This window comes from Cupressus sempervirens, chromosome 11, assembly GCF_028749045.1.
Source record: "Cupressus sempervirens isolate cs-2001-9-10 chromosome 11, ASM2874904v1, whole genome shotgun sequence".
Classification (NCBI taxonomy): Eukaryota; Viridiplantae; Streptophyta; class Pinopsida; order Cupressales; family Cupressaceae; genus Cupressus; species Cupressus sempervirens.
Window position 1 is genome coordinate 70,961,832 of NC_143128.1, and position 15,319 is coordinate 70,977,150.

Consider the following 15,319-nt stretch of genomic DNA (forward strand, 5'->3'; position numbering starts at 1 on the left):
CTGAGTAATCCAAACTTTCGATGGTCTGAAAGCTTCTCAGTGGGGAGGCTTGATCTAGGGGATATTTTCACCAAAAATTGAAGTATCTCCAAAACTCCAATAAATGGCATAAGTTTTAAGACCTCAAAATTTTGCACCCAACACAACTCGAACGGGCGAAAAAGGAGATCATACGCAAAAGTTATAGCCAGTCAAAGTTTGGTCAAACCTTGGGCAAAGGTCATCAAAAAGGAAAAATTTCAAACTTTCCAAAATTGGTGAAAGTTGGTGCCAAATCAAAGGTCTTGTCGAGAGCTTTCCAGAAACGTTTGTTTCGTCAAAATTGGACTCCGTATGCAAAAGTTATGTGCAGTCAATGGTGGTTGACCAAAAGGATTAATGATGGTGATGTGGTAGATTATGGAGGCAACACATGTCACCAACGTGGCATTAATTAATAAAAAATTTAGGTGCCACGTGTATGGCAGGAAGCCACATGGCACCTTCGGGTTTTTTGGCATTATATATACGCGGCTTCATTTAATTTTAACATTGACAAGTGAACAGTGGGGGTCGATCTCGCGACCATTGGGCATTAAAACACAGCCGGTGGCCGTTATGCCACTGAATTCCTTCAATAACCTATGGCACAATGTTATTAATAACCAACAACCGATCGAAATTTGGTTAAAGGGTGGTACGGTGGTTAGAACCATAGACCTTCCTCCATTTTGCATTTTTTCAAAATCTTCATTGCCATTGCGCCACGCGAGTGGCTTATGATATTATTAGCATAGATTTTATTTAGAGTTTATCAAAGCTCGATTTTCCCTTGCCTAAATACGGGCAATTAGTAAATAAGGACAAATTTATAAAATGGAAATGAGTCCCATTCCGAGGAGGGACTGTTGTAAGGGTCTAAATATATTTTGCCCTATTATTAGACATTGTTTGGTATAAAAAGAAGGGTTAGGGGCCTTTTGAAGGCATGAAAATTAAGGGAGAAATGATGCAAATGGTGAGAGAGATTTTGTGTATTTGGAGACTTAGTGATTTTTCCTGCACATAGAGGAATTTTTTTGCGTGTGCTTGAAGGGAATTGTCACCAATCATTTGTATTGATTTATTGGAGTTAATCAGATCGGTCCCCCTATTAGAGCTGGACTCAGAGACGTAGTCCTAACCAGATGAACTCTAAAATTGAACGTGTTGTCTCCCTATCTCTCTTTCTATCATCTCATTCTGTGTTTTCTTATTTACAATTACGTTAATTTTGCTTTATTAAAGCTTTAAAATTAACTTTATGTAATTGGTTAGCATTCTCTGTAATAGTCCTAGATCCTAGAAATTAGATCAAAACTAGATTTGAAAGCAAGGGAAATGATTTTCTTGGCTCTCTCAAGTAACTTGTTGTTTAACATTTTAGCTGAAAGACAACTAGAGAGCTAGTTGAGATATTATCTTCATTGTATGAGATACCTTTAGCTTTGAGTAAAGTTTTTATAATGAAGAATATTTATAATCTAAAAATGAAAGAAAGGGGAGTAATTTCAAATCATCTAAATGAGTTTAACACATTAGCCAGTCAACTCATTTCAGTTGGTATACCATTAGATGATGAAATAAAATCTAGATTTTAGTATTATGTTCACTTCCGAATAGCTGGGAAGGCATAGTAATGGTTGTGAGAACTTCAATAATAGCCAAAAACAAGCTAAAATTTGATGAAGTCGTACCTACATTACTTAGTGATGACATGTGAAGGAATAACCATGAATCCTCTTTGAGTGATGCTCTAATAGTTGTGAGCACAAGAAATAGAGGAAGAAGTCATAAAAGAGGTAGAAATAACAATAATAGTAATGGAAGAGGAGGATTGAATCATCACTCAAAGTCTAGAGGAAGAAATGACACCTACTAATTTTGTGGTAAACTAGGCTACACCAAGAAGCAATGTTGGAATTACAAAAAGGCTCAAAATAAAGTAATTCAAGATGGCATAAATGCCACAACTGATGGAGCTTTGGTACTTGCAGCTAGTGACATGGATTCAAGTTCATGGGTTCTCGATTCTAGTGCATCTTTTCATGCTATTCCATGTTAGAGTGCATTCAAAAATTACCATGAATGTATGTTTGGTAAATTTTTTCTTGGGGATAACAAAGAATGTAATATTGTCAGCAAAGGAGATATTTTATTGTCATTGAAAGAGGGCAATTAATGGCTTTTAAAAGATGCTAGGCATGTTACTATACTTAAGCATAATCCAATTTTAGTTAGTTAGTTGTATGCACAAGGTTGTAATATTAACTTTGATCTTGATTCATGGAGAGTTTCCAAAGGTCAAATAGTTTTGGCTAAAGGAAATAAATCTAGAATTTTATGTACTTTAGAGTGCAATAGTGAAGTGTGAGCAGCCATGGGGGCTATGGAAAGTAATGCTGAAGTTTGGCATGAGAGGTTTGGTCACATGAGAAAAATGGGTCTTGAAGTCATCCTTTGAAGAGACTAGCTTTCGGATCTTAAATATCTAGATTTAGAGTTGTGTGAGCATTGTCTTTATGGAAAGAAAAATTGCACCAGCTTCGTAAAGATAGGTCATGGGAAGAAATCTTCTCTATTACAGCTTGTGCATTCTGATGTTTTTGGTACTACAGAGGTAACTTCTATTGGTGGTGCTAATTATTTTTTCATATTTCTTGATGAATGCACTCAAAATTTTTGGGTTTACATGTTCAACAATAAATCTAAAGTATTTTCAAAGTTTAAAATTTTGAACGCTGTGGTGAAAAATCAGATTGGGAAAAAGATTAAATGTCTATTAACGAACAATAATGGTGAGTTTTTCTCTTTGAAATTTGATAATTTTTGTGTAGATCATGGTATTTAGAGGATTAAAATAGTCCCTTATACACCTCAAGAAAATGGTGCAGTAGAGAGGTTGAATCAGACTATCTTAGAAAGGGCTCAGTGTATGTTATCTAATGCTAGTTTGGGGAAAGAATTTTGGGCAGAGGTGTGCAATACAAAAATTTATTTGATTAATAGAGTCCCTTAATCATGTCTTGATTTTGATATTCTGAAAGAAAGATGAATTGGTAAAAGAATTCCATTTTCTCATTTACTAGTGTTTGGTTGTGATGCATATGTTCATGTTCCTAAAGTGTAGCAAATGAAATTTGATTTTAAATCCAAAAGATGTGTATTTCTAGGGTATGGTGAAGATCAATTTGGTTTTCAATTGTGGGATATAGTTGCTCACAAGGTGGTTCAAGGTCGAGATGTTATTTTTAATGAGAAGTCATTCTCAGGTTTGCAAAAATTGGTCACTACTTTAGGTACATGTTTTGATTATGATTTATTTAATAATGACTCAAGTTTCATTGTTCAAAGCTCTACATGTCACTCCAAATTTTTTGCTTTTGATCCAATTCTAACAATTTTTCTAGTGCAACAAATCATATGCCCCATTGTCAAAAGTTCTGCATTCCCTGACACACCATTGGTCGCTGACTTCACTGAGGGTCAATTCCCTTTATTTCCCACACATCCTTACTCCTATGCCACATTGTCCAATCTAGCTCCCAAGACCCTAATACACCAGCAATACCGTGTGACTATCTCTGGCAGGTCCCATGCACAATACATAGAGCCTAAAGCTTTGTCTACTCCCTCTAGACTGGGTGTTCAATTCTTGAACGATGGCCTTGCACAACCCATCATCTTTGCATTCCCCAGCCTACTCATTCTCATCTTGCCTACTATTTCAAAATGCACTATCCAACCAAGATCGTGCGCTTCACAAGGCATCAATTCCACAAAGCTCCATTTTGCTATTGGAAAACCACACATTGAAATGGAACATACTTTTTATGATGCCACAACTAAAATGGATTTTGGTGGTCCAATTCAAACACAAATCACTAGTTTTGCAATAGAGGAATGATAGTGTCCAACTTGATCCTCACAATATATATTGAGCAAATATATAAGCTATTGGTATTGATTTTTCAGCTAGACAAAGGGAGGATATAAATAAAATCGCACAACCAAGGAAATCTACTCAAAAAAGAAAACAACCTCATAAGTTTGATGACTATGATTTATTATTTTCTTTATGTTATGATCAGACAGAGCCACAAAATTTTAAGAAAGCCTACACTAATGTAAATTTGGTGCATTGGTTGGATGCTATAAAAGATGAAATGGAGTCTTTAAATACAAACTAGACATGGGATTTGGTTCCTCTTTTGCCAAATCTTAAATATTTGAAAAATAAAGATGGAAGACGGAAGAGGTACAGGGATGGATTGGTAGTGAAGAGATTTTCTCAACAAAAGAGAGTGGATTTTAATGAGATTTTCTCTCCAGTAGTTAAAATGAAAACCATTCATTTGGTTTTGAGCATGGTAGTATGTTGGGATCTTGAGCTTGAGCAACTTGATGTAAAAAAAACATTTCTACATGGGGATATTGAAGAGGAATTATATATAGAGCAACTAGAGGGATTTTTTAGATAGAGGCAAGAACATTTATATTGAAAATTAAAGAGGGGTCTATATGGGATGAAGCAAGGTTCGTGCCAATGGTATTTAAATTTGATAACCTCATGAAACAAGAAGGATTCACTCGCTGGGAATCAAACTCATGTGTTTACTATAAATAGCTTCCTACTGGTGAGTTTGTGATTTTACTACTCTATGTTGATGATATGTTGACTATTGGAAATAGTATGAGAGTTATTCAAGAGCTGAAGATGCATCTGGCTCTTTGTTTTGCCATAAGATATTTAGGGGCAGCAAAGAGGATTCTTGGGATGGATATAATTTGTGATAGACATAAAAGAGCAATTAGATTATCTCAAGAAAAATATATTTTAAAAGTTTTAGAAAAGCTCAATATGTCAAATGCCAAATTGGTTGCCACTTCATTGGCTAATCATTTTTTATTGTGTTCAAAGATGTGTCCTTCTACTCCAGAAGAAAAATCTAAGATGGATGGTATTCCTTATTCTTCAGTAGTTGGGAGTTTAATGTATGCAATAGTTAGCACACATCCTGATCTTGCTCATGCAATGGGAGTCATAAGTGGTTTTATGATTAATCTAGATAAAACTCATTGGAAATTAGTAAATTTGGACCCAAATTTTGACCAATGTTGGTCAAAATTTTGACCCAGGTTTGTCGCTATTTTTCTCATCAAAATTTTGACCAAATTGTAGGTTGGTCAAAATTTTGACGAGAAAAATAGCGACGAACTTGGGTCAAAATTTTGATTCATCAAAATATTGACCAACCTACAATTTGGTCAAAATTTTGATGAGAAAAATAGCGACGAACTTGGGTCAAAATTTTGACCAACATTGTTCAAAAATTGGGTCCAAATTTACTATTGCGCATGTGCTAGCTAGCTAGTTCAATGGATTTTTTAGTATTTGAGAGGCACTTCCTCTCATGTTTTATGTTTTAATAATAAGACCCCTTATATTTGCGGATATGTTGATTCTGATATGGCTGGAGATTTTGATAAAAGAAGGTCTACAACAAGCTATGTTTTAGATTTTGCTAGGGCAACAATTAGCTGGGCTTCTTGTAAGCAACAAGTTGTTGTTCTTTCCTCTACCGAGGTTGAATATATTGCACCTACTAAGGGGGGCAAAGAGCTGATATGGTTACAATGATTGTTTGGAGAGTTGGGATTTCAATGATCCAACTTTACTCTCTTTTTTGATAGCAAGAGTGCAATTTATTTGGCTAAAAATTTAGCTTTCCACAGTCACATGAAGCATATAGAAAGTAGATTTCTATTTATCTGTCATGCTCTTGAAAATGGAAGGCTATATTAAGAAAAGATTGATGCAAAGGTTAATTTGGTTGATGTGTTTACAAATGTTGTACCTTGAGAGATGTTCAAACTCTGTTCTAGCTTCTGTTGGCATTGTCATGACATAGCCATAAGAATTCAAAGTAGGGGATATCTCTGTGAAGCACTGAATGGAGTTCAAGTGGGAGATTGCAATGGTTCTAAAAAGGGAATATGTAACCACTCTAATTATACAATCCAATCATTACCACTCTTCCTCTTCTTATCCCTTTCGTCTTCCGTTGAATTTGACTAAAAAGAATATGTATTTACCAATTGATTGTTGTTGTCCATTGTAATGTGTATTTTATCTAATAAGATAAATTTCCCTACTTGAAGAGTGGATTTAATCCAGACTAGATGGATGAACCAATATAAATTCTATGCCCACTCTTGCATAATTTTAATTTGGTTACGTTTTTAGTTTTATTTAGTTTTGTATCTTTTATTTCAGCTCAACACTATTTGCATATGTTATATTTGGATAGACTTCTGTGTATGATCTATATATCAATCACAATAACATAGTTTAACATTATTAAAAATAAATAAATTCAGAGGAAAGATTGAAAAATTTATTTTTAGAATTGATTGAATATATTTTTAATATCAAAATTTTCAATCTAAAAGATTAGGGAATGTGTAACATTTATGGTTGTTTCATTTTGATGATGGATCATAGAATATGAAAGAATGTGAAATGTTGATGTTAAAAAACCATACAAAATCAAACTAAAAAATAAAGACATATTTATCTAATGAAATGTGGAAATCATTTAATTTTTTAGGACCTTTTAAAGGCATGAAAAAGGTCACGAAGCTCGAATCATGGTCACATACACATGGTATTATACATAAGCGCACCAGATATAGAAACAATATTTCATTAATGCAAAATAATGATTATAGATTAGAAAGAACATTGCCCTTGTTTACAAAGAGCACCTTTGCTAACACAAAGTCCCATCTATAATCACTCTACTCTCATTGTTAGGTGTTATCTCCTTTCAATGATAAGACTCAGTTGTTGCTGTAGACTAAATGAAGCCCTTCCTTTTCTGTAGACTATTATCTATAGACTGTTAGAAGATTAAATAGAACCCTAATTTGGGGCTTTTGACTCATATCTAGAGTACCCAAAAGCTATTACATTAAGCTTCAATAGGCTATGTCCTCAAATATGCCAGAGTTATGAATGGATTTTTAGATTTTGGTTTGAAAACTAATTCGATATTTTAGTTGTTCATAGTTAAATTGCTTTTGGATAGTTTCCATAGGTGAACAACATTTGGGATTGAACCTAGCCTCAGCTCAGTGTCATTAAATGGGTCAACCAATTTTTTAAATTTCAAGGCTGTGTTAGTTTTCTTATTTCTCACCTCTGGATGGGTCCAACTTGTAAGTCTAAAAAATAGATTTACCAAGCAAAAAATGCTCTTGCAGATGCTAGAGAAAGAACCTATTTTAGGTACCATTCGCTATAAAGAGCTAAATACAAAAAATTATGGATTTTAAGCATACATGGAATTTGAAGGCAAATAGATTTCACTTGGCCCTAAAGTCTAGAGAACCATAAAAAGGAGCATACTATTATTTCAAGGTTGAAGAGAACAAAATTTATAATTACTGAATAAATTTCAAATTAAAAAAATAAATCCTCATATCTAGTAAAGTATTAACTTGTAAAATGGGAAACTGAAAACAAAGCTTGTAGCAGACAAGTATAAATCAAGTGGACCATACATGAGGTAGTTTTTAAGGCTTCAAATCAACTCATGCCCATAAAATAGGGTGAGCCACTTAATAGCATTTCAGAGAACGTGGGAACTGACTCAACATTAATGCCCAGGCAAGTATGGCTTCCAATATTGGTATATTTTCTTATTAAAATCATTTAAACCACTAGAAAAACTGAAACAATTAATAAAAACTAAGTATCGAATAATAGAAAGCTCAATTTAAATAATAAATTGTAGTAATTACTATAGTTGAAGCTATGGATTCACAATTTTGAAAAATTAAATAATAGACATAAACGAGGTAGAAACATAAGTCTCCTACCTATAAGTCAGGCACTAATAATAAAATTATATATATTAGATTCTAAAGTAAGTTAAATATTAAATATTTAAATACTTTCATGCACATATATATAAAATTTGAAATCATTATGTGTATGAGAATGAAACATGCAAGTTATATATTAACTAAAATTATCTATGTAATATATGCAAGAATGCACTAACTTATATATTTATATATTTATGTCATACTATACTGAAAGAAATCGGTTCACTTACTCATCAATGGCTTCAAATGCATAAAATGGTGGCAAGATGATTGAAATAATCTTGACCTTCTAGTCACCTCTTGTTATTCTCTCACATAGTTGAAAGCAATATGGTATGATATTTGTCCATTTTGACAATTGATGATCGCTGATTATGTCAGTATGGAGTGATTGTTGCCATCATGCTCACCATTTTGTGTTGCAGATGTCCCAAAATTCTTTGCATTATTTAAAAGTTATAATTTTACTTCATTTTGTTTATGGCATGGTTGGTTTTGGTATTTTTATGCACTTTTTCTTTTATGTGCATCCACCATCACTCTCGATTAGTTTATCTAATTACATTTGTATTTATCTCTTAGATTTTAAATTTTAATTTATGTTTAATCATGTATAATTTTAATTTATGTTTAAAATTTACTAAATCATTTATATTTTTTTATCAAAGTGTGCACAATAATTAAAGTTTATTCAAATTACTCTATTTTTATTATATCTAATTACATTTTATTTATTTCTTGAGTTCAAATTTTAATGTATGTTTCAAATTTAAGTGTGTGTGTGTGTGTGTGTGTGTGTGTGTGTGTGTGTGTGTGTGTGTGTGTGTATCATACTGTACACAATAATTAAACTATTTTAGAGATTTTAAATCACCATATTTTTTAATACTCTAATATAATTGTATCTTTAATAATGTTTTAAAATGAACTTTTCAATTTGATATGTTTACCAAGATTAAAATTTTATTATTTATTATTTGCCATCTTAACAATGGTTTTATTCTTTCTCTTTCTCTCAGCCACTTCATTTTATTGCAGATTATAACTGGTTGTAAGCTCCTTGATGCCATTTTTCCTGCAAAAATTTACAAAAGGATTGGAGGTGTACTCTCCCCCTCTATCTGACCTTTGAAACTTTACATAATGTCCACATTCTTTTTCAGTTTGGGATTTAAACTAAAAAAACTTATCAAATGACTGAGATTTGCTTTTCAAAAAAATACAACCATATCCTACGAATGAAATTATCTATGAATTTCATAAAATAAGAACTCCCCCCAATAGAAGTGGTTTGCATAGGGCCAAATAAATCATAATGCACCAACTCTAATGGTGCTCTTGCCCTCCTAGAATTATTAGAATTAAAGGGAAGCCTGTGTTGCTTACCCAAAATACAAGCCTCACACTTCTCACATGAATCTACAATGTTGGGCAAGGCATCTACCATTCTTTTTTTGAACAACAAATTTAAACCATCAAAGCCAAGATGTCCATACCTTAAATGCCACGTCTTGGAGAGGTTTTCAATCACACTCTGTAGGGATGATTGGTGATGTGGTATTGTACATGCATGTTTGAGAGATGCAGTAACAATTTGAGAAGAGTAAAAAGTCTCTATCCTCAAGCAAAACATCTAGTTCCTTCTCATTTGGATTGTTGCTAGAACATTATTACTCTCATCTTTCACATGAATGATGTACTTTTCATTTTCCATCAACACCTTGTAGCCATTTTAAATGAGTTGTCCAACTTTCATCAAGTTTTGCTTCATACCCAGGGAAAAATATACATTTTGTATTTCTCTTTTCTCACCTTGTTTGGTGCAGATCATAATAGATCCTTTTCCCACAATAGAAATGGTTCCATTGTTTCCCATTGTAATTTCTAATTTGAAATTCTTATAAATAAATGAGAAAAGACTTTTATTACCACTCATGTGGTTGCTGCAACCATTGTCCAAATACCATACCTTAGGGCTGCCTCTTCACCAATGTTGCACATAATGAAGGCTGTGAGATTGTCTACTTCACCCACATTCACATCAGCCACATTTGAATTCTTCCTTTACCTATCACCTTGCTTCTTCTAGCATTCACTAGCATAATGCACAAATTTATGACAATAATAAAATTCTACATTACTTAAATTGTTAGAATTGTAGCTCTTCTTACCTCCTCTAGAGTTATTTTTGAGAGTTACTTCCTCTCTCTTGATTGTCTAGTCACCCTAAGCTTTCTCCTCTAGCATTCCTTTGTCCAAAGTTTCCATGACCTCTATCTCTAGAACCATTTCTTCCCCTCCCCTTGCCTCATGAATTTGACTAAGCTTTGAAAGATTTCTCTTGGGAAGTAGTTGTTGATTTGTTATACTAGTGCTCACGAGTTTGAAGACTACCCATCAACTCATCCATTGTCAAAGTAGTGAGGTTCTTTGCCTCTTCAATGGTCATCAGAAGATTATCATACTTTGGAGGAAGACTCCTCAGTATCTTTCCAACTATTCTCTGCTCGTCATAATCTTCTCCATTTGATTTCAACTGGTTTATCAAACTAGAGGTCCTTGAGCTAAATATGAAATAGACTCATTATCCTTCATTTGAAGGTTATCAACCTCCCTTCTAATCATTTTTAGTTTCACTACATGAACTTTATCAATCTCTTTGAAATTCATCTCAAGGATATGGTCCATGCTTCCTTTGAATAGTTAGCTAATACTATCTTAGGAAAAATAATTTCTGTCATGGTTGCCTCAATCAAGCTTAAAGTTTTTGTATCCCTTCTTCTAGACTCCTTCAACTGATTTTTTTGATGGTTGGTAAGGGAAACATGCTACATTGGGTTGGTTGCATCATTAAACCATTTACCACAAACTCCCATAAGTCATTTGTAGCTATAATGGTTCTCATCTTCTTTGCCCAACTATCATAATTTTTTCAATTAAAGGATGGTAGTTGCTACCATGTTTTTCCTGCATCTCCAGCCATGTCTTCGACAAAACAATGTCAAACACCCAGAAAACTATGCTAAAAATTTACAAAAATTCCAAATTGCAGAAGCTGTCCAGTTGCTCAGTAGGGTAAGAGTTGAATGTCAGGCTATGCCGAGTTGGTCAGCAATGTAGATCATTGAGGTACAGGAAATGTTGAGTTGCTCGGCACCAATATGGACCAAGTTGCTCGGTCATCAAAAGGTAACTCAACAATAATGGGCTCAATAGAGGAGACCGAGTTGCTCGGTCATCAAAAGGTAGCTCAACAATAATGGGCTCAATAGAGGAGACCGAGTTGCTCAGTCAGTTGAAGCCAATTTACTTGGTTCAGTAGAAGCCGAGCAATGTGGGGAGGAAGAAGAGTATTCCAAATAAAAATGTTAAGTGGTTTCTCCTCCTCTATCCCAAATATTACTAATCATGCACAACCAAATATAATAAAGGAGACAAGATCTATAACCACAATAAATTGGAGATGACAAATATACTTGCTTTCTTTCTATTAACTTGAAACAATTGATTCAAATCTAAAGAATAAACTATTAATCCTAGATGAACAAAACTATCTAAGAACTTTGAATCAAACTTAGAAAAACTAATGGTTGCATACAATAAACATGGAGAAATCACTACTTATACATGACAAAAATGTTTTTTTCACAAAATACCCAAAAAATCATCCACCCTTGTTACTGCTGTGGGATTTGATCGACCTTCGTGCCTCTGCCTCTACTATTTTGGTGAACTCAAAAACTAACTATCTAAATGTTTGAGTCTGACTTATATAAATGAAGGAACATTCCCCCTTTTCTATCTATTACTGTCAATTCAAAAATCTCACTCTCATTCAAAATTTAAATTCACCTACCTGCATTCATGTTTCTGACTATTGCACCTGTAGACTATAAAAGTTGATAGGTGGACAAAGGACTCCAAGGAAAAATATTTAATATTCAAATAGGTAAAGTAAAATTGACTAATTCAAGTCATTCTCTTTTACATGGTGGTTTGGGAACAATAGCCAAGGCTTTATTTGTAACTTTGAGGAAGTTTCAATGTATAGTCTTTCTATGATGAGTGTATTAAGTATTTGAATCTCTACAAATGGGGCATCTCAGTCACTGCAATTTAGTTCCTTTTTTAGGGGCATCTCAGGATTTTAATTTGCAAAAATAATATTAAATAATATAAAAAAATTCACAACTATACTTCTTACATTAACGTATTAAAATGTATTACAAAACATCCACAAATAATAAACATTTTTACTCCCCTTATATTTAATGTTTAAACAAACTTACAATGTATTACACATAATGTAATGTTCTCTTATGACCTCTGTGGGGCTAATGGAAATTCCTCTATACAAACAAAAAAAATATAAAAATAGGATTTATCATTAAATTTGAACATAAGTCATTACAATAGCATCATGTGTATGCTTCCTCGAATTTTAGATTGAACTGCATAGAGATTGTGAATGGTTCAAACTTCGTCTTAGACACTTTTCTCTCATGGTAGGGCCAAAAAAGTCTGGATTGCCTTCTAAACCTTATTAATTTAATATCTACAATAAAATAAAAGGTTATTCAGCACATACAAAAAGCTAGGTGATTCAATCAACATAAATACCAATGATCAGAACTTCGATTACCTCATATATCCAAATGAAGACAGTGATCCATCTATTGGAAGGTGGCCTTCCAATTTGTTGAATTGAATATATCTAATGAAATGAGATGAAGAATCCCTATTATTTGAATTGATGATAATAGTATGAATGAGATGAAGAAACCCTATTATTTGAATTATATTTTATGTTTTTAAAAACTTTAATTTCATGCATGTTTATTTATATGAAAAAAAATATTATGTACTATGTACTATGTTCTACAAATATTGAAATCTTGTATGTTTACTTAAATGAACCAAAGCTCTAATAGAGTTGGAGTCCCTATCTTTTGTGTTAAAATAGAGGAATGTTTATAGTTATCATAAAAAAGGATAGTTTGAAGAGTTATGTTTTTTTTTTGATTGATGTCAGAAGTTATTGTAGAACTGCACATAAAGAACAAAGTAATCACAAAGCATATATTCAATTTCATGATCATATAGATGAACTTTATTAATAGGTTTGTCCATATGCATAAATTTCCATTTCTTCCAGCGTTCACACCTTCCTGCTTCATGTAAAGGCTAGTTATATAAGACATCTAGAAAGTGATAGAAAATAAATCATAATAAATATCTATTCATACTCATGCAAGGAAAGATGAGAATTAGTAGATAAATATTGATCAAAGCCAATTGACCTTAATCTATACAATTAAATCCCAAAATCATATAATATAATGATGCAATAGAGCAATAGTAGTTGAAAAATATATTGTAGAAATCCATATTTGAAAGATAGGGTTAATAAAAACAATTTTTGGTCATGGTCTTTTAGTGGGTAGTCCTTGATTTGACTCATTATCTCTTTCCCACAAATTAATATCCGGTGTTTTTTGGAAGTGCACAATAGTAGTACCCATTTTACATCTCATCAAATCACTATAAACACTATCATTCATTCCTCCAATATTAGTAAACATATCTTCTGAAGGTTCTTTAAGGAAATGTTTTTGTATTTAAGCATTTCATTCAATTTGCTATAATTTATTGCAGAAATTTTTGGCTTTCTTTTTTTCAAATTGTCTATTTATTTTTGAATAATAGTTAAGGCTTTATTTTCCTATTATTATAAAATTATTTTTTAATAATTGTTAATGTATCAAACTAAATGAGTAATATTATTCTGATTATTTTTCAAGATAAAAATTAATATAAGACTATGAGATGATCACGAAAAATTGAAGAACAATATGTTATATGTTCTAATTTATATATGCTTGAAGACTGTATAAAATATGTGTTTAGTAAATAATATAATTAGCAAGGATGATTAATTTATACATGGGCAATTTTTCTATGGGTCACGATCGATAGCCATGACTCATACTTGAGTCACATCTATTGGGCATGACTCATTAGAAAAACAAAAAATATATTAACCTTTGGAGATTTCACTTACTAATGCAATGTAACTAGAGTATATGTTAGGACGTTTTCTTTCCCTAATGAAATCTAAGGGAATGGAATTGTTCTCTTCAATTATCTTTCTAGCCCATAGTGGTCTTTTCTTTTCTCAAAAATGTGAGTAATGTCCATGGGTTGAATTGAGTTATCTTCCTCCATTAGAAACTCCCTCTCATTGTTAGAGTTTTGTTCTTCTAAAATTTCTTTTGAATTTGACTCATCTTCATCTTTAGATCTTTTAAAAGCCAAATCTTCATCAAAAATTACATCTCTACTTAGTTCAATATTTCTTTGTCCAAGAATATAGATATGATAAGCTTTGAAAGTTTCACTGTATCCTACAAAGATTCCCTTCTTTCCTAAGGGCTCTAGTTTTGTTCTCTTCTCCTTAGGGATGCACACATAGATATGGCAGCCAAAAATTCTTAGATATTTAAGATTGTGTTTCTTCCCAGAAGATGCATCTTTAGGGGTTTTGTATTCAAGATTAGAGTATAGACATCTAATTTGAAGGAAAACAACAGTATTTGAGGCTTCTCCCCAAAAAAAAGTTTCAAGATTTTGATCATGAAGCATTGCTTTAGTAGCTTCAACTATAATTCTATTCTTTCTCTCAGCTATTCTATTCTATTGAGGATTATAGGGAACAAACCACTCCCTCTTGATGCCAATAGTTTTACAATAATTTATAAAGATCTCATAAATGTATTCTTTATCATTGTCTATTCTGAAAAATTTTATTTTCTTTCTAGATTGATTTTCTACAAGGGCTTTAAACTCTTTTAATTTTGTTAGGATTTCTTTAGGCTCTTTACTTTTCAGAAAATAGATCCAAGTCTTCCTAGATAAATCATCCACAAATATGATATAGTGTAGAAAACCTCCTAGTGAAGGAACTGACATAGAACCACACAAATATGAGTGAATAAGTTCTAGAATTTCTCTGGATTTTTTTTGACTCTTTTGAAATGTAGTTTTAATATTCTTCCCTAGAGCACAAACTTTATAGGTTCCTTTATGGTACAGATGAAGTTTAGGTAGACCCATTACCATTTTACATATAGAAGGTAATCCTAAAAAATGAAGATGACCTAATCTCTTGTGCCGGATTTCATTTTCTTTGAAAGAATCATGAAGTAGAGCTGAATGATTTTGAGAGTTTATTTGATAAAAGCATCAATGTCTATAGCCAATCTTGTATGCATTTTTTCTGTTAGAATTCTTAGGCCAACCTAAGACCTTTCCTTCCATAAATGTAATTATGAATCCTTCATCTTCAAAAGTAGAGATGGAAAACAAGTTTTTTTTTATACTAGGTACATATAGTACCTTAGTAAGTTCA